Genomic DNA, 19,708 nt, shown 5'->3' with positions numbered 1-19,708 from the left:
ACGAGAGGGCAGGGTAAGCTCAGGATTTCCATTAGAGGTGTGTTTCCTGTTCAAAATTTTAGTGTCTCATTCCTCCTCCCTACCAGATGGTGAAGCACATGGAAGATAAAAGTCTTTCATTAGCATTTTCCCAGCCATGCACCCCAGAGTGCAGTAAGCCACCCCCCTTTCTCCATGTCCCTTGCCATGTGTGTCCTGCTGAATCAGGGGAGGTGGGCAGGCTCCTACAAATGATGCCAATGACTAACACCCACAGGGCACTTTCTCATACCAACCTGGCAAACAACTGATGCGGTGAGTATTGATCTGTTTCACAGATGAGCAAAGTGAGGTGCTCATGGGCTAACATACCCAAGGGCCCCTAACTATGAGTGTTGGAGCCAGAGCTTGGCCCCAGACCTTCTAATTCCTGAGACTAGGGCGGGTGTCAGTGTGAAAGACCATCTGGAAGGCAAGTGGAGCCTTGGCAAGATCCTTGTATCTCCAGGCTTTGGCTTCCTGGACTAAGAACACTTGAACAGCTTGCTTAAAATGACCCTAAATGGGTCTCTTCTCTAATTAAGGTACAGTGACTCCAGAGATGTATTAAAACACGTGTTTGTCTTGAAAAGAATGTGACAATATCAATCCAAAGACCCATCAGACTTATGAGCAAACACTGGGTCATTAGATTAGCTCACTGTCACCCCAAAGCAAAAGAACGATCCTCAAAGGGCAGATGTTTAGGTACAACTTGCAGGAGGTGCATGGCTGACAGAAAGATCATAGTCTTAGGTGGCATTGGTGGTAACAGGGCATCCAAGGGGCAAGTGTTGATATTCCCTTTGCATTCCTTGTGAGTCACATTGCACCTGAGTTATGGGTTCAGTTCTTTTTTAAAAAAAATATTTACTTATTTATTTTAATTTATTTGGCTCTTAGTTGCATCATGTAGGATCTTTCATTGGGGTGTGTAGACTCTCTAGTTGCGCTGCTCGGGCTCAGTAGTTCTGCTCCCGGGCTTAGTTGCTCTGCTGCAAGTGGGATCTTAGTTCCCCGATCTGGGAACCCATGTGCCCTGCGTTGCAAGGCAGATTCTTAATCACTAGACCACCAGGTGATCTAGTGGTGAACTGAACCAAGTCCAGTGGTGAACCAAGTCCCTGGGTTCAGTTCTAAACACAACCTTCAAAGGAAGAAGGTGAGAAACAGAAATGGAGGGGATCAGAAGAACATAAAGGGACTCCAAACCATTCCCACTGAGGATGAAAAGGGTAGGGGATATTTTACCCAAGAAAAGGCCAAGGGTGAAATGGAAGCTGTGGCAAGGAACTGATTCTACCCCCTCTCCCCTCCACCCCGGCTCCCCTCATCGCCCCCCACCACCCCCCACCAAGAAGGATGTAAGGGAGACATCTTGGATGTCAGCCTTCCAGCCCAAGTCCAGTCTTCAGATGGCCACAGGTTTGCTTGACAGCTTGACCATAACCTCTAAGAAACCCAGAACCTGAATTACCCAGCTATGGAGCTCCTGGATTCCTGACCCTCAGCAGCTGTGTGAGATAATAAATGTTTGTTGCTCTAAGTTGTTAAGTTCATGATAGTTTGTTGCACAGCTCTGGATAACTAAGACTTTACTCTTCTATCTTCTCTGAGAAATTCTACTGTTGGTCCCAAGAGTGTTTCATCAGCAGGAAGCTCAGAGGATATCCTCATTGCTAGAACAAAAATAGAACTTTTTTATTCTTCCCTTAAAAAAAAAAAAAATTCTCAGTTGACTTCTCTGAACTTTAAACCTGCCTCTAGCTCTAACGTGGAGGTTTGGTGAATTAACACATCAATTCCTTCTGGGCATTTTAAATGTAACTGTGATGAAATTCCCTAAGGGAATCCTCCCAGAGGCTGTCTGGAGACATCAGGGATGTTCCTCTGAATCCAGCAGTTGCTTTATTCTGTGTTGGCTGGATCTCTGGGTGAGTCAAGGAATTGTCCTGGGGGAAGAAATAGCATGGCCTTTCCGAGAGAGAAGTTGGGGCGAATGACAGCTGCGGGGCTGGAGGGCAGTGGTTGAGGTCGATGAGACTCATCTCAGAGTCAAAGAAGAGAGAAGGTCCATCAGGTATAGCGTCTCAGTCCCTGCACTTTGCATCTGCGTGCGCATGTGTGCAGCTGTTCATCCCATTCACCATCTTTCAAAGAGTTAAAGAGGCCAGGACCACCACTGGCAGAATGTCACAAGGTCTGTTGATTTCTTTCCCCCTTGTTCTGACTTCCTCTCCCTGAAGAGAGAGCTACAGAGCAGGGAACACAGCGTGGGCTGAGGGAAGGAAGGGGGCAACAAACACATTGAGTCCCTGAGAACTAAGGCAAAGGAAGAAACAAGTCCAGGAGAAGCTGGTCTGGGTCTGTGAAGGGGTCGCGAGTGCCCTGGGATCCCCGGACTGTCCTCTGCGGGTTCTTCCCATTGGCCGGACTCTGCCTGTAATTCAGTCAGGTGCCGCTAGGTGGAGAAGCGTCTGGATTACAATGCTTGCCTTGCATGGTTTCTCATGGGCATGTGTACTTGAGAAGATAATTGCAAAAACATGCTCAAAATCGTCCACAAAAAAATCACAAAGTGCTCATTAGCAAGGAGGAACTCCTCCATTAACAGGTATTGTAAATGCATTTACTTATCACTTATTCTCTCCAGACCTCATCTTTAAAGCGTAAGAGGTAAGCAAAGTGATTTCGAATGTCCAATTCTAGAATTCCATAATATAACATTTATGATAAGGTTTATCTTAGTTATCTTTTATTTCTTCTACCTCCTTAAGTCTGGGGGGTCTAACTGTATTCCCCACCCCTTCCTTTCCCACAGTTTACTTGAGCTATGTCTCATCAATAACCATTTGATGTCAATTTCCTGTACTTCTCCCAATAAGAAGTCTCTATATTTCCACTCATCCATTCTCCTCCTTTCTTTGCTTTACAGGCCAACCTTGAAGACTGCAGGTTCAGTTCCAACACAACTCAAATATCACAAAAAAGAGTTGTACAAATGTTCTGGTTTCCCAGTGCATGTAAAAGCTTATGTTGACACTCTACTGCAGTTAAGTATGCAACAGTATTATGTCTTAAAAATGTACAGTTTGAAAATACCTCATTGCTAGCCATTATCTAGGTGTCATTTTTAAATAGTCACATCAAAGATCACTGATCACAGACCACCATCACAAATATAATAATGATGACACAGTTTGAAATACTGTGGGAATTACCGAAATGTGACATGGTGACATGAAATGAGCAAATACCATTGGGAAGATGGCACTGGTACACTTGCTTGATGCAGGGTTGCCACAATAATTGGCAAAAAATGCATTGTCTGTGAAATGCAATACAGTATGCCTGTGTAAGCCTCAAACCTTGAGTGCTTTCTTGGGTTCCTCCTTTCTGTCTCTTGTTTGGTGCCCATTCCATTGAGTCGTCCCTCCATTTACAGACTTGATGACACCATGAGATTTGAGATTTTGACGAATAAGGACTGAATGAGGCAATTCAGGGGCATTTGCTCACTGTAGGATAAATCTTGACTGGTGGGAAATGAGATACTGGAGGGGAGTGGTCAGATAAATTCCTTTTCTCCTTTCAGCGTATACTTCAAGTTTTGATTTCTCTTTATGTCTCTTAGAGGGAAACTCGGCTGTGTGTCTTCTTAGTCTGCTGTGAGGTTGCCTCTAGCACAGTATTGCATTTCACCAAGTGCTTCACGTTTTCCCTTGCCCGCCTTCCATTTTTTCCTGCCCCTCACTGTCCTGGGCTTATATCTTTCTCCCATCTAAAGTGTCAGCACTTCAATCCCTGCCTCAGGCTCTGCTTTCTATAAGTTTGAGGCTAAGATTGTTGGCCTCAGAGGACAACGTGTCCCCCTCCAACTCCTTGGTAAGACCACTTCTGTCACTTGGGTTCTTGATTCAATCTCTTTCTGCCTCCCATGCTTCATTAAGTAACCATTCTTCCTTTTTTTTTTTTAATTTGAGATATAATAGGCATATAAGGAGCTTCCCAGGTGGCACTAGTGGTAAAGAACTCGCCTGTTACGGCAGGAGACATAAGAGACTTGGGTTTGATCCCTCATTTGGGAAGATCCCCCAGAGGAGGGCAGTATTCTTGCCTGGGAAATCCCATGGACAGAGGAGCCTGACGGGCTACAGTCCATGGGGTTGTCGAGAGTCAGACATGACTGAAGTGACTTAGGATGCACACAGGCATATAAATGCTTCCATTGCTTGGAGTTTCTAACTTCTCCCTCTCTCTGGATTCCTTTCTCTCGCTCTGTGAACATACTCAAGGAGGTCCATTAAAAAAAACAAGCATTTCTTTTACCTCTTCATCAACAAATTCTTATAATTATACTCATTGCCTGTAAGAGTCTGCTGGGGCCACAGTCACCAAGTGCCACAATTTGGCTGGTTTAAGGCAACAGTCATCTACTTTCTTATGGTTCTGGAGGCCAGGATTCTGAAATCAAGATGTTGGCAGCTTCATGCCTCCTCTGAAAATTCTAGGGGAGGATCCTTCTCCAGCTGTTTCAGCTTCAGGTCCCTTGAGCAATCCTTGGGTTATGGCCACCTAACTTTGGTCTCTGCCTTTATTCACGTGGCTGCCTGCCCTCTGTGTATCTATGTCTTCATATTCTCCTGTGTCTTATAAGAATATTAGTCATATTGGATTAAAGGCCTTGCCTTTTTTTAAAATTAGTTTTTATTGGAGTGTAGTTGCTTTACAATGTTGTGTTAGTTTCTCCTATACATCCAAGTGAATCAACTATATATATGTATATATATATATGTACATACATCCCCTCTGTTTTTTTTTTAATCCCCTCTGTTGTTTATTTCCTTCCTATTTAGGTCACCACAGAGCACTGAGTAGAGTTCCCTGAGCTATACAGTAGGCTCTCATAGTTGTCTCTTTTATACATAGTAGTGTACATACGTCAGTCCCAACCTCCCAGTTCATTCCATGCCACCTTCCTCCTTTAGCATTCATGTTTGTTCTCTACATTTGTGTCTCTATTTCTGCTTTGCAGAAAAGAGCATCAACGGCTCATCTTTTTAAATTTTTTATTTATTTTAATTGGAGAATGGTTATTTTACAGTATTGTGCTGGTTTTTGCCATACATCAACATGAATCAGTCATAGGCATACCTGTGTCCCCTCCATCCTGAACCCTCCCTCCCACCTCCCTACCCACCCCAGCCCTCCAAGTTGTCACAGAGTACTGGCTTTGGGTGCCTTGCATCATGCATTAAACCCCCACTGGTTATCTATTTTACATATGATATATGTTTCAATGCTATTCTCTCAAATCATCCCACCCTCTCCTCCCACTGAGTCCAGAAGTCTGCTCTTTACATCTGTGCCTCTCAAAGGCTCATCTTAACCACCTCGTCTTTACTCGATTACATCTGCTAAAACTCTACTTCCAAATAAGGACGCACTCCCAGGAACCAGGGATGAAGACTTCAACATATCATTCTGGGGTACACAGATGTTCTCCCTTCCTGTGACTGGGTTTCTTTTCCATGCCTTGGTATTCACATGGCTCCCCTGAAGGTCGTCAGTGTCAAGTTCAATGGCTCTTCTCAGCCCCTAGCCTTGTGGCTGCCCTGCAGTATCTGTCATGGTTACCTTTTCTCTCCTTCCTGAATCCCTCTGCTGAGCTGGTGTCCAGGTACTCTGCACATGGCTGGCTCCTTCCATCTTCCATAGTGCTGTGCATATATCTTCTTCTATGTCTTTTCCTCTCTCCCCCTCTCCACTTCAAGGTGCATTTCAATGCTGGGGCCTTGGTCATATTCTCTTCTTTCAACTCACTCTCTCCTCTGGCCTTTACCCAACCTTCATGCTTCAGTACCCTCTTCGAAGTATTGAATAGATAACAAATATATCTCTCTGGTCCAACTGTCTCCCGAGCTCAGGGCAAGCCCTGCCTCTTGGAAATCACTGAAGAGCCTCCACAGTGATATATCCCCAAAACAACACATTGTCATTACACACACACACACATATTCACCTGATCAAAGAAACAATTATTTCTCTTCTTGCCCTCCCTATTGCTGGTATTAATACCACCCTCCTGATCCTTATTTTCCATGCATTCACATTAGTCTTTGTGAAATTGTTCTGAGGTTTCCAGAAATACTGTGGCACTTTGACCTTGGACAGGCTCCACCAGAGTGAGTGGGACCCAACCAGTGAGATGTGTCCTACTGCCATTATTGTGACTCCAGCTTTAGACTCAGGGAGTCAAAAAGCCAGGGAAAGTCTGGTCTATGCTTGATTCTGTGACTGATACTCTAATAGCCACAATAGCAAGAGCATGTGTAGCAGGCCACTTAGGCATATGGATGACTCTAGGCCTGGTTTCAGATGCATGGAAGCCCGAGGGCACCTTCTCTTTCAAATGCTGCTTGTTTGGGGATCTATGATTTTTGCACTAGTTCTGCAATTTTTTCAGAGTCGCTGGTAGAGAACCCCACACACAGCCAGCCTCCTATAAATGTGGTTGAATGATGGAATTTGCCTGAGTGCTTATCTCAGCCATAAAACCCAATACACTTGCACTCAAGGGTCTGTAAATAAGCAGTTAATGCTGTTTCATTACAACTCAGCTCCCCAGAATCTTCATTCCAGGCATAGCCAGAGAGCATAGTAACAGTGATGGTTAAGATTCTGGCTGATTAACAACAAAAAAAAAAGATTCTGGCTGAATATTCATTGGAAGGACTGATGCTGAAGATTCAATACTTTAGCAACTTGATGCATAAGAGTTGATTTATTGGAAAAGACTCTGATGCTGGGAAAGATTGGGGGCATGAGGAAAAGGGGGTGACAGAGGATGAGTTGGTGGGATGGCATCTCCAATTCAATGGAGACAAGTTTGAGCAAACTCGGGGAGATGGTGAAAGGCAGGGAAGCCTGGCATGCTGCGTTCCATGGGGTCGCAGAGAGACAGGCACAACTGAGCAAGTGAAGAAGATTCAGGCTGGAGGGGACTGGAAAGCTGACCCTAACTCTAACTCCATCGAAAAGGAGGCAGACATTTGGAGACAGTTGGGGACTTGCCCGGGACCCACTCTCCCTTTCATGCTACCTGCCTTTATTTACTCTCCCTTTAGAAAGAATAGCACTGGGCTCTGATGACCATTGCTGGAGCAGGCAAAGGGGGCCCTTCCATGAGCTTACTTGCCTGCAGTGTGTTGGTGGGGGGAGGCGCCATCCCATTGGACAGTTTTATCCTGTGACATCCACCCACTGCATCATGGAAATATTGCCTGGCAGCCAAGCATCTCAGGAAAACTTTAGGGAGTCTGTCCTGGGGTGACTCCTTGGAATCTGGAGGGCTGAGGAAAGGGAAGAAGAAAGAGAAGGAGTATTTCTGTGTTGTCACGTTTTGGGAACTATAAACTTTGGGCTACGTCCTGGTTCATGTGAAGCCCAAGTATATGTTCTGTTTTCAAGGACTCTGCTGGGACCTTATGACTTCTTTCAATAAAGGAAGCCTTAATGGACTTCCCTGGTGGTTCAGTAGTTAAGACTCCTTGCTTCCAATGCAAGGATCATGGGTTCCATCCATGGTCAGGGAACTAGGATCCCACATACCATATATTTCTCATATAGCTGAGAAATTCAAAAATAAAATAAAAGAAGCCTCATCAGATAGCTGGAAATTTCATCAGTCACATACTCAGCACTTCTTTGTTGAGGACTTGTTGTTGGGGGCTTTGTCATGATATAGCAGTTCATACATAGTAAGATGGAGGAGTGCAGGTTTTGTTTTATTTGATGTAAGATAATTTGTTTTATGAGAGTGAGAGAGAGAGAATGAGATGGGTGCCTAGATGTGACCTGAGGTCCAGGCTCTACACTGAACGCCAACAGATCCAGGAGATGCTGTGTGGTCTGGTAAGGCCTTCAGAATCACGGCTGCTCCTTCCCAGAGCTGGTGAACAGGCCTGGGCTGCAGGTGGAGTCCAGGCAAGGAGGACACAGGCTGCAGGCATCTCTGACGAGTGGCATCTCCCCAACATTCAGGCCACACTGTTACATGGAGTCTTCTTGGTCTCAGTGACCTTGTTCTCTGACATTCAGTACTTATTGCCTGTGGCCTCAATGGGCCACTGTCACCTAGGCTGGGGTGTCAGAAGGACTTCAAGACTTTTTGTCGTTGTTCAGTCATCAAATCGTGTCCAACTCTTTGTGACCCCAGGGACTGCAGCATGCCAGGCTTCCCTGGCCCTCACTATCTCCCGAAGTTTGCCCAAGTTTGTGTGCATTGAATTGGTGATGCCCTCCAACCATCTCATACTCTGCTGCCTTCTTCTCCTTCTGTCTTCAATCTTTTGAAAATGAGGCGCTAACCAGGTGAGTCACTTACATAAAGTCCCACCGGTGTCCACAGCAAAGCCAGGATAATACAAACCCTGGGTCCCTGTGTGCATGTCCCCCCACCCTCACCCCAGGCCACCATCCCCTGCACCTGCCACTTGCTTACTTCCCATCAAGGTTGGCACTACCCATGGCTGCAGGGACATTTTCTCCAACTCTTTGCTGGGGATAAGTGAGCAGGGGTGCTTTCTGGCTGTGAACCTACTCTACGCCAGGCACTGTCTAAACAGTACCTTATTTGACCCTCCAAGAGTCTGATGAGGCTCCCCAGGTTTCTTAAGGCTGCAGTTAAGGCCCTTGAGCTCAGAGGAGTGTCCAGTGTGTCCCCAAATCACCCAGACACTTGTAGCGCCACTGGTGGGGTTGGGAGGGGCCCCCAGGTGCCCAGGGCAGGCAAGTGGAGATGGCCTGGCCTGAGAGTGATACATGGAGAGCGTTGCCTTCTGCCTGACAGGCAGAAGACAAACAGCCCCCCGTTAAATCTCACTTAATGCTGATATTTATAAATTTATTCAGCTTGTGTTTACTGAATCGAGAGAATGCCTAATAACATAACGTGCTTCATCTCACATGCTCCTCCTAATGAGAATGCAAGTATTGCTTAATTTTTTCTTAACATTTCATTTGCTTTCCACTCCCCCCACTTCCTCCTCTAGTTGTTGGCTCAGATTTTCCTCTGTTGCCAATTCTGGAAGGTTTTGGCTTCTGAGGTGCTGGTGAGGAGAGGATCAAAGTGGACCTGGGGCAGTAGTTGGATGGAGTCCTGTTACCATATGCAAGTTCATCCCATGACATCGGTGATTGTCGTATCCGGCTGCCAAAAGGATAGAGCATGCTGAGGGGGAAATGAAAGCCTTTTGTATTTTCTGTGCAGTTTGCAGTAGCTGCAGGCTTTGGGTCAGGGTTGCAGTATTGATGGCTTCAGGACAGGGGATTTAGAATGGAGGAGAGAGGCATAGTGTCCTCGGCTCTGGAGAGACATGGAGGGTAGTCAGAATGACCATGGGAATATAGGCAATGTTTGCAGGGTTGTGCTGTGGCTGGCTGTGTGTGTGTGAGTGTGTGCATATATGTATGTGAGTGAAAGTTGCTCAGTCGTGTCCGACTCTTTGCAACCCCATGGACTGCACAGTCCATGGGATTCTCTAGGCCAGAATACTGGAATGGGTAGCCTTTCTCTTCTCCAGGGCATCTTCCCAACCTAGGGGTCAAACCCAGGTCTCCTGCATTGCAGGCAGATTCTTTACCAGCTGAACCACAAGGGAAGCATGTGTGTATGAGTCTGTGTGTGTGTGTGTGTGTGTGTGTGAGAGAGAGAGAGAGAGAGAGAGACCTCACTTTTACCTTAGTTTGATCTCCTCATTATGAGTTTGTTAAAATGAAGTTACCCCTAGCTGTTTATTGCACTAAGGTCAACTGTCTGACTTCTCAGATAGCTCTAGTGGTAAAGAACCTGCTTGCCAAAGCAGGAGACATAAGGGACGTGGGTTCGATCCCTGGGTCAGGAAGATCCCCTAGAGGAGGGCATAGCAATCCAATCCAATATTCTTGCCTAGATAATCCCATGGACAGAGGAGATTGGTGGGCTACAGTCCATGGGGTTGCAAAGAGTCGGACACAACTGAAGCAACTTAGCATGCAACTATCTGGCTTCTGAAAGGGCAGTTATGGATATACCAGGCAGTCTTCACCCAAGAGTGAGGCAGGGAGAGATGGTCAGAGATTAGCAAAGCTTGGGAGAGTATCTGGAAATGGGGTGAGGGTGGAGAGAGCTGACTGGTCTCTTCTGGGCTTCCTTGGGATATGCTGGGTGGGCAAGAGAGGGGATGGAGGCGTGAGCTGCCAGGTTTCATAGCCTGAGGAGGGGGTGGGTAATAAAGAGATGTCTGGAACCAGGGTGGAGGGGGTGGGTAATAAAGAGATGTCTGGAACCAGGGTGGAGTGTGAGGAGAGCTGGAGCTGGGGAGGAGGAAGCCTGGAGAGATGCTGACGGGTTATGGGGTGGAGGGGGCCATGAAGTGGGCATTCCCACCGTGACGGGGAGACGGCAGGGAGATGACTGATTCAGGGGACCGGAAACAGGATTTGGGATGAGAAATTGGAGAGGAGATGGGATGCTGGCCTTCTGGGGGCCTTTCCTGCAAGCTCCCCAAGCCGGCTGGTCTGTGGTTCCTCCCAACTCCACCTGCAATCCTCACCTCTCAGGTGTTTCTTTTTTTCTGTCTTCCAAGCAACGATATCATGTAACTGAAACTTTCTTTTTAGTTTTAAAACCCAGTGTCCTAGGCAGCCTTTCTCCTCTCTCCTTCATAAGGAGACTGACAATTGGATTCATGAAACATTTGAGAACAGTATGACAAAGAAAGGGAAAAAGAGAAAAACTGACCCCAGAAGAAACATATAATTCAGGGACTGTGAGAAGAATCAAATAAAAACCCTACAAAATGAATTACTTATCACTAAAGAGATGTGAAATGATATGACATCTGTTAAAAAAAAATAAACCCAAGATGCTATGAAAAGGCAGGGTCAGAAAATGAGAAGGAACCCTTGGAAAAGGAACTCTAGCTGAATAGCTAGATGAGTAGATGAATTAAACAAGTATAGCAAATGTTAACAGTTGTTGAAGTCTTGTGGTGGATGTATGTGTTACTGTATTATTTTTTTCCAGCTTTTCTGGATACTTGGGAATTTCATTAATAAAATTTTGAAAGAGAAAAAAAAAACCTGAATAACCTTAAATAGTAACCTAGACAGCATATTAAAAAGCAGAGACATTATTCTACCAACAAAAGTCCGTCTAGTCAGTTATGGTTTTTCCAGTAGTCATGTATGGATCTGAGAGTTGGACAATAAAGAAAGCTGAGCGCCAAAGAATTGATGCTTTTGAAATGTGGTGTTGGACAAGACTCTTGAGAGTCCCCTGGACTGCAAGGAGATCCAACCAGTCCATCCTAAAGGAAATCAGTCCTGAATATTCATTGGAAGGACTGATGCTGAAGCTAAAACTCCAGTACTTTGACCATCTGATGTGAAGACCGACTCATTGGAAAAGACCCTGATTCTGGGAAAGATTGAGGGCAGGAGGAGAAGGGGACGACAGAGAATGAAATGGTTGGATGGCATCACCGACACGATGGACATGAATTTGAGTAGGCTCCGGGAGTTGGTGATGGACAGGGAAGCCTGGCGTGCAGCAGTCCATGGGATCTCAGAGAGTTGGACACGACTGAGCGACTGAACTGAGCTGAACCTTAAATATAAAAGTTGAGTGGAATAATTTATGCTTTTCAGTAATAACCTCTACATATCCAAACTTAGGTGTGTCTGTGTGTGTGTGTGCTCAGTTGTGTCTTTGGGACTCTTTGGGATCCCATGCACTGTAGCCTGCCAGGCTCCTCTGTCCATGGGATTTTTCAGGCAATAATACTGGAGTGGGTTGCCATCTCCTCTTCCAGGGGATCTTCCCCATCCAGGGATTGAACCCAAGTCTCCTGTATCTCTTGCATTGGCAGGTGGATTCTTTACCATTGAGCCACCTGGGAAAAGTGAAAGTCGCTCAGTTGCTTCTGACTCTTTGTGATCCCACAGATTGTACAGTCCGTGGAATTCCCCAGGCCAGAATACCGGAGTAGGTAGCCTTTCCCTTCTCCAGGGGATCTTCCCAACCCAGGATCGAACCCAGGTATCCTGAATTGCAGGTGGATTTTTTACCAGCTGAGCCACAAGGGAAGCCCAAGAATACTTGAGAGTGGATATCCTATTCCCAACCCAAGCCACCTGGGAAGCCCCACCTAAACTTGCAGAGAGCTGTAAATGCTTCTCTTATAATTCAGTGGATTGCCCCTCCCCACATCCCTGACCCCTCTGACCTTGGACAAGACACAGGCCTCTTGTGGCCTCATGACCTGAAGCTCTAGTCCTACCCTGGGGGGCAAACTCTGGTCTGTGCATCCTCCTCTGGGCTGTCAGAACAGGAGGCAAGCCTGGTATGGATGGTAGCCACGATGGGAGCAGCCCCCTCGGCCTTTCTTTTCTCTGAGAGGCAGAACAAGGCTGTCTTCCCTCTGCTTGGCATCTTGGAGAGGAGGGGGCTCAGGCCTCTTGACATTATCCAGGAAGTTGGAGTTGTCATAGGAACCCAAGAAACTGGAACTTCTATGCTGGGGATGGAGGCTCCAGGTGAATGTAAGAGACCCCTAGGGCTTCTCCCCAGGGGAGGGAATTCCAATACTGCCTATCACTGGGTTTGTGCCCTACATGGTCCTCTTCCTGTCTGGGTGCCAGTTTCCTGTCCAGTTAAGGGCAGGTGGTCACCAGCTCTATCTATGGCTTAATTTTCACGGCCACCTGCCAGGCAGCCTAAAGCATGGCGTCCTCACCCCTGCCCGCCCAGAGCAGGTCAGGCAGGTAGCATGGATGTCAGAGGTCCTGGGTACTGAGCACCCGTTTTAGGGCGGAGTGGGGCAGGCCCAGACCCAGCCTCTGTCACCTCCTCCTGTTTCCAGTAACCCAGGTTCTGACCTGTCCCCATGCAGCCCGTGTCCCTTCGGTGCTTCCACACCCGAGACCCCTCAGGATGGTCAGCCATCCCGGGCTCCTCTCTGCTCCGCAGCAGGGACTTCCTCTTGACGACTCCCCCCACCCCCACCCCCACTCGGCCAGGCCTCCCTCTGAGCCCAGTTCTGTTTGGGGCTCCTTCAGGAGGAGAGGGAGGGGACAGGGGCTCATCCCTCTCTTTTGTGCTGCCTCTCCCTCCCACTTCCGCTCCCCTCGCTGCTCCCGGTGACCTTTCACCCCTTCCTTGGATGTCCCTCAAAAGCAGCTCCTGTGGTTAATAACTTCGGCTGGCAGCCCCACACAAAGCCGGGGCCGGAAACCATTGTCCCGGGGACAATGGCCGAGCCGCCCAATAATGAGGCGGCCGCAGTGTTGTCTGACGCCCTACGTTGCCCTGGCAAAGGGGGAGGGGCGGTGGGGCGCGCCGTGCCCCCACCTCCTGGAGCTGAATTATTCCTCCGCACACACGGCGGTTCCTCTTCCCCAGGAGGCACCAGGCACCTGTACCCTGCCATCAGCCACGTGTCCTTGCGATTGCAGACTGGGTAGATGTCTCCAGTGACATTCCAACATACATCACCGCGGCTCTGGCTTATTTTTCTGTTCCCGTGTCCTGAGAGTCGGAGCACCATAGAGTTTAACAATCAATTGGTTCTGGCAAATCGACAAGGTTGGGGAGATCTCAGCCTGTGCCTGATGGGAAGCATGCCGTGTCGTCTGGGTTCAAGGCTTCCCTCCTCCGTTCCTAGCTGTGTGACCTTGGGGAAGCTGCTTAACCTCTCTGTTGTTGGTGTTCAGTCCCTAAGTTGAGTCTGACTCTTTGCGATCCCATGGACTGAACACCAGTCTCCTCTGTTCTCCACTGTCTCCCAGAGTTTGCTCAAACTCATGTCCATTGAGTCGGTGATGCTATCTCATCCTCTGCAGTCCCTTTTTCCTTTTGCCTTCAATCTTTCCCAGCATCAGGATCTTTTCCAGTGAGTCGGCTCTTGGCATCAGATGGCCAAAGAATTGGAGCTTCAGTTTCAACATCAGTCCTTCCAGTAAATATTCAGGGTTGATTTCCTTTAGGATTGACCAATTGGATCTCCTTACGGTCCAGGGGATTCCCAAGAGTCTTCTCTAGCACCAAAAGAAAGTATCAATTCTTCAGCACTCAGCCTTCTTTATGGATGAACTCTCACATCTGTTCATGACTACTGGAAAAACCATAACTTTGACTATACAGAGCTTTGTTGGCCAAGTGATATCTCTGCTTTTTAATATGCTGTCTAGGTTTGTCATAGCTTTTCTTCCAAGGAGCAGACATCTTTTAATTTCATGGCTGCAGTCCACCATGATTTTGGAGCCCAAGAATATAAAATCTGTTGCTGCTTCCACTTTTACCTTTTCATTTCTAAAAGCAGAAGTGGGATAGGAACCAAGGGTAGGGCTCTCAAAAGTTTCCTGACAGGTGAGTACCTCCCATATCCAGGAGCTACCCCACACTTGTCACCCTTGCATGGGGACATGAACTTCTCCAGTTGTGCGAGTGGCGATCCCTCAGTTATAATTTGACTTCCTTTTTATGCGGACCCCTGTCTTGCATCCCAAACCAGACTGTAAATTACTCAGGGCCATGATGTGTCACATGCTGTTCCCCCATTTCTCCCGATTGTGCCATCTGCATGGTGCTGGGCACTCAGAGTGGGGGGATCCCAGTGAAGCCACGAGGATTGACGGCTGAAACTTACAAGAAGTTCTAGAGTAATTCTTAGCCCTGCTGTACACTAGAATGACCTGGAGAGGTTTAAAAAATATACAGGGATTTTGACCTACTTGGTATGAGCTAGGCATTGGGACTGTATGTATTGTGTGTGTGATTCATGTGACATGTAAGACTATTTTTAAGAACTGGTTAAAAAAAAAAAACAGATTTGTCTCCTTGGAAAACATACCAGCTCACTTTCATGCTTGAGCATAGCCCTTCTCTAGGGGAAGGAGTGGACAGTGTCCTGAGACATTTTTCTTCTTCTTTTTTTTAATCTTTGGGCACACCACATGGCTGGTGGGATCTAGTTCCCAGACCAGGGATGGAACCCATGAGCCCGCTATGTTGACAGCACAGAGTCTTAACCACTGAACCTCCAGGGAAGCCCCCTGAGATGTTCTTTTTATCTTTGAACACAGTGTTCTTCCTTATAGCTTTACTGTTAGTAAAAAATTTAGGTTTAGGGACAGTTTTCCTTTGAAGTCAACTTTATTGAGATATAATTTGAATATAATGAAATGTAGTACAGTTTGGACATATATGTACACATATAGAACCACTGTCCCAATCAAGATACAGAACAGCCTATATTCCCAGAAAGGGTCCTTGCAGACATGAGCTTTTAAAAGCTTCCCAGATGATTTTGGGGGTACATCAACATTTGAGCACTGTTGGGGCCCCAATGATCACGTTTCAACAGTTTCTGCTTTGCAGTCACAGAGAGGTTGACCAGGACAGCAGTTCTTGTGTTTCAGCACACACAGCATCACCTAGGGATCTAATTAAGGGCTGATTTGGTCCGAGGTGAGCCACGGACTCTGCATTTCTAACTAGTTCAGCCCACACTTTGAGACTCTGATTCCAGGTCTCTCATTTCACAGATGAAGCTCCAAGCGTGGATATGGGTACCTTAAAAACCTTGGTTTCCAAGTTCCTGGCCTAATGACAGTCATGCCCTTCATCTTCCAATCTCTTTCTTTTTTTAAAAACTCTACCTGAACCCCAAATCCAAAACAAGAGGCACAGCCATGATGACAGTTGTCTCCTCTTTCACTTTGGGTGTTGTCATCCCTTTCAGCCCACCCCCACCTGCCCTGGACCCCCATGAATCACTTCCCTGGGAAAAGACTTCCTTTTTCTGTCTCTTTCTGAATGATTGATTGGTTCACTCTCTATCAACACCTACCTTCCCCATTCCATTCCCTCACTCAATATGTATTAATTCAGCTTAATGAGCAAGTGCACTGGCCAGGCTTGATCACACCTTTGAGGATGAAGATCAACCAGAAGCTGTGGTTCAGTTAACCCGGAAGGAAATTGATTACCAGTATAGATGGGCTGGGAGAGACCTGAGTGACCCCTCGGCTTGATCCCCTTATTTTACAAAAAGCATTTAGGAGAAGCCATCCCAGTGAGGAGCATATAGTGTAGACCTCACAGAAGAGGAGGGATTTGAGGAGGACTAAAGAATCTGCCTTCAATGCAGGAGATCCTGGTTCGATGCCTGGATCGGGAAGATCCCCTGGAGAAGGGATAGGCTACCCACTCCAGTATTCTTGGGCTTCCCTAGTGGCTCAGCTGTTAAAAGAATCCACTTGCAATGTGGGAGACCTGGATTCGATCCCTGGGTTGGGAAGATCCCCTGGAGAAGGAAACGGCTATCCACTCCAGTATTCTGGCCTGGAGAATTCCACGAACTGTATCGTCCATGCGGTCACAAAGAGTCGGACATGACTGAGCAACTTTCACTTTCATTTGAAAAAAGTATAGGAGAGGCTGTGAGAAGACAAGGAGGTGGGGGGTGTGTCATGACTGAGAGCAGGAAGGAGACACTGCTGATGGAGACTGAGCCTCATTTTCTCAGAAAACTGAGAAGAGGTCCTCCACACTTGGCTGCCCAGACAACGGACATGACCTCAGGCTGCCAGGATGGTCATCCCTGCTGGGACGTGAGAGATGATCCTGTGAATAGATTCTCCCCTATTCAACTGCCTTCTGAGCACTGTCCTTCTGGGAGCACAACCAGGGTGCGTGCCTGGGGTAGTCTGGGGATGAGGTCCGGTGAGCACTAGGACCTGGAGATGCTGGGACAAGAGGAGAGGAAATGTTTGGTTTGGGGGGACTTGTGCTGTGCTGTGTATGCTCAGTCCTGTCTGACTCTTTTTGACCCTGCCAGGCTCCTCTAGCCATGGAACTTTCCAGGCAAGAACACTGGAGTGGGTTGCCATTTCCTCCTCCAGGGGATCTTCCCAACCCAGGGATTGAACCTGCATCTCTTGAGTCTCCTGCATTGGCAGGCAGATTCTTTTATCACTATGCCACCTGAGAAGTGCCAGGGGTATCTAGGGTTATGTTTAAACATTAGCAAGGCTATCACATAGAGTTAATTAGTACTGTGGACTTTGGAGAGAAGTGTGTTTCACTTTGCCTTTAGGCAGAACTAGGTTCTAACACCCCTCCCCAGACAGAATCACCTGAGGTGAAAGGGATTTTCAGTTCCTGAATCTGGACAGCTGTCAGACATGTAAGGTTCTCTGCCTACTCCCGGAGCATCCACCAGGGGATGTCAATCATCTCGGTGGCCTGTGTCTATCTTCATGGCTGAGGTGAGGCTGACACAGCAATTCCTCTGTGGCTGCCTGGCTGAGACCAGAGGAGCAGGCATCCATTTTCTCCCAGAATAGATCCACACACAGAATTAACGACTGCAAGCAGGAATCCTACTTCTGAGCCCATATTCAGAAAAGATGACCACTAATTCTAAAAGATACATACATCCCACCCTTCAACGTACATAGTAGCACTATTTGCAATAGCCAAAAACTGGAAGCAACCCAAGTGTCCGTCACCAAATGAATGGATAAAGAAGATGGAATATTACTCATCCATAAAAAAGAATGAAATAATGCCATTTGCCACAACTAGAGATTACCATACTAAGTGAAGTAAGTCAGATAGAAAAAGACAAGTATTATATGATAACACTTATATGTGTAACCTAAAAAATAATACAAATGAACTTATTTACAAAACAGAAACTGACTCATAGAAATTAAGCATATGGTTACCAAAGGGGAGGGGATAAATTAGAAGTATGGAATTAACAGATACACACTACCATATGTAAAATAGATAAACAACAAAGATTTATTGTATAGCACTGGGAACTATATTCAATAACCTGCAATAATCTATAACAAAAAAGAATATATATATAATGAAATGGAATCACTTTTCTGTATACCTGAAATAACATGATATTGCAAATCAACCATACTTCAATTTTTAAAAGCAGTTGGTGCTAAAGATACAGAAATGAGAGTTAAGAGAGCAGCACAGCTTGTCTAGGAAGATCATGAGGGTCCAGATTGCTGTGGATTGAGTGTCTTGTAGGGTTTGCGGAGGATCAAATGAGAGTGGAATGTGGCCATGACCAGCCCTGGGAGTCAGCACAGCCTTACTCCGGCCAGCTGTGTGTCCTTGGTTATACCAAGCATAAATTTCCTCTTCTGCATGGCAGCAAGATTGACCTCAAGATATTTAAGGTTTCTTCTAGCTTAGACACACTAGAATTCAGTGGTTTTAGGGATTCAGTCCAAACTCCCATGCAGAGGTGAAAATTGGGGCTGAGCTGGGTCTCCTTAGGGGAGTGGTGGGGTCTGTGTCCAGGAGTGCTCTCGGAGGGTCTGGAGGGAGAGGAGAGGACAATTAGGATGATGTGAGATGGGAAAGAAAAAACTAGATTGCCCTCAGTCCCTTCAGCCAAGCACTGCAGAAACTTCTCCTGCCTGTCAGTTGTCTGCGGCAGACTTGGAACGTCCCCACAGGACACTGCAGGGGTGGCCTGGCCCGTGTTCCGCAAAGCAGCAACAACTGCTGGTTAATTAAGTGGACAGGAGGTGAGGAGCACAGCTGTCTTTGGAGCAACTCACAAGGAGTTGCAACTTCTGCAATCAGCTCCCGATCACATGTGGGGAGCAGGCATTTCAAGTCCCAGGGGAATGGCTCCACAGGGCTTGTTCATCCCACACTGCGCCTGAAATCCTTGCTCTCTGCTGGGAGGGTAGAACTTGCTCCCTTTTCTGGCTCCATTGCCCAGGGAAGGACGTGGCAGACAGTCTGGGTGCCAGCACTTTGCTCAGATCACACACTCCTCTGTCCACTTCAGGTCTTTACCTCTGAAAAAGTGCCTGGACCTCAGCATGAATGTGTTCTTAGGAGACAATGAACAGCTGAAGAATCCTTCCCATCAGTGGACCTGAAGGAAGCTGCGATGGAGCCTTCAAGATGGAAAAGCCAGGATGCCAAACACCTGTCTCTTTCCCTCCCAGATCCCAAAGCACTCTTTCCCAAAGCACTGGCCTCAGAATATATCTTAACATGTGACCCCAATCCATGCAATGCCTACATTTGATGAACCTTTGACCATCTCTGGTAGACAGTTAATCCAGTAACTAGCAAATGATCTTGTCTGGAGGGTTCCACAGACAGATGAGCCTGGCAGGCTACAGTCCATGGGGTGGCAAAGAGTCGGACATGACTGAGGACTCCAATAACCAAACACACAGGTATTATAAGAACTCAACGCGGCTACACATATGCAAGCATCGTGCAAACTGGGAGGCTGAATGGAGTCCCCATGAAAGTACCCAGATAGTTGTGAAGTGCAAGCCACACAGTAGATGTTATTACAGTCGGTGGAAGGGGACTGAGGTTGAGGCAATGATGGTCACTTCTCAGGTACGATGTACTTGATTTTTCTCAATCCTGAGAACCCTGCCTGGTGGGTGCTATTCCTATCTACTTCATGCAGATCATGAACTATGGCTCAGAACACAGAAGACCAAGCTGGCTCAGAACAAGTGGCAGAGGGGGGACCTTCCATCTAACAGTCTGTTTCAGACCATCACTATGTTCCAACCTCTTTAGCCAGGGGTTCCCTATATTGCGGGAAAATAAAATGCATCTGGGCATTCAGTGGAA

General features: G+C 47.0%; 1 long non-coding RNA gene across 1 annotated transcript in view; it reads left to right on the top strand.

Annotated features, from left to right (window-relative positions):
- Positions 1-19,507, top strand: part of LOC136162873 (uncharacterized) — a 29,709-nt gene extending 10,202 nt beyond the window's left edge. Inside the window, exon 3 of the long non-coding RNA XR_010662173.1 lies at positions 18,894-19,507. This is a non-coding gene — a long non-coding RNA (uncharacterized lncRNA). The remainder of the gene's footprint in view (positions 1-18,893) is intronic.
- Positions 19,508-19,708: the final 201 nt, after the last annotated feature.

Source organism: Muntiacus reevesi, chromosome 3 (genome assembly GCF_963930625.1).
Source record: "Muntiacus reevesi chromosome 3, mMunRee1.1, whole genome shotgun sequence".
Lineage (NCBI taxonomy): Eukaryota > Metazoa > Chordata > Mammalia > Artiodactyla > Cervidae > Muntiacus > Muntiacus reevesi.
Note: the sequence above shows the minus strand (reverse complement) of the source record. Positions and strands in the feature narration are given on the sequence as shown.